The following is a 720-nucleotide window of genomic DNA, read 5'->3' as shown; positions in this document are numbered from 1 at the left end:
ATATTTGTTATACTTATTTAAGTGCTGGTATTTATCCATTTTTATTATTACCTCCTCATAGCAATTTATGCATGCAGATAATTAGTATATATTAGCATCCCATATTCTATCCGGGACTACGTGGCAAACAGTGTATGACACACATGGTTAACAGATATATGTTGGTATAGTTTCTATAAATCAGTCACCTCAGTGCTTAACCCTATAGATCCCAGACCTTACCCTCAGTTTTGAAACAGACCGTATCACCAGAGTGACTACGCATCTATCTGTTTCAATCAGCATCTCCTATCATGCACTATCTGTCGGGATATACTGTAATATACCTGTGATAGTGTTTTTCTGACTGTATTTTTATTAATTTCAAATTGTCTATAGATCATGATTCTCATTAACTTCAACTGTCTATAGATCACTATCCTCGTGGACTCTCATTTACGATTCCTGGTACATTGCACCACATGAGTGGGAATATTGGATCAGGTCTAACGTGGAAAGCAGATCCACCTTTTTACTCCATCTTTCCTCAATCCTCTTCCTGTCGGCTCTGATTTTCAATATTCTTAAATAGGTGCACTCTCATTGATGTTCACATAAAATTCTCTACTACCATACCACGCTGCCAACGCCCGATCTCGTCTGATCTTGGAAGCTAAACAGCGTTGGGCCAAGTCAGTACCAGGAAGGGGGACCACCTGCGAATACCTGGTGTTGTAGAGT

At 39.3% G+C, this 720-nt stretch overlaps 1 pseudogene; it reads left to right on the top strand.

The window, feature by feature from the left end:
• Nucleotides 1-601: 601 nt before the first annotated feature.
• LOC134995293 (5S ribosomal RNA) lies at nucleotides 602-720 on the top strand (annotated as a pseudogene).

This window comes from Pseudophryne corroboree, unplaced genomic scaffold (genome assembly GCF_028390025.1).
Source record: "Pseudophryne corroboree isolate aPseCor3 unplaced genomic scaffold, aPseCor3.hap2 scaffold_138, whole genome shotgun sequence".
In the NCBI taxonomy this organism is placed as follows: domain Eukaryota; kingdom Metazoa; phylum Chordata; class Amphibia; order Anura; family Myobatrachidae; genus Pseudophryne; species Pseudophryne corroboree.
The sequence above is the reverse complement of the archived record's forward strand: the minus strand, read 5'-3'. Positions and strand labels throughout refer to the sequence as shown.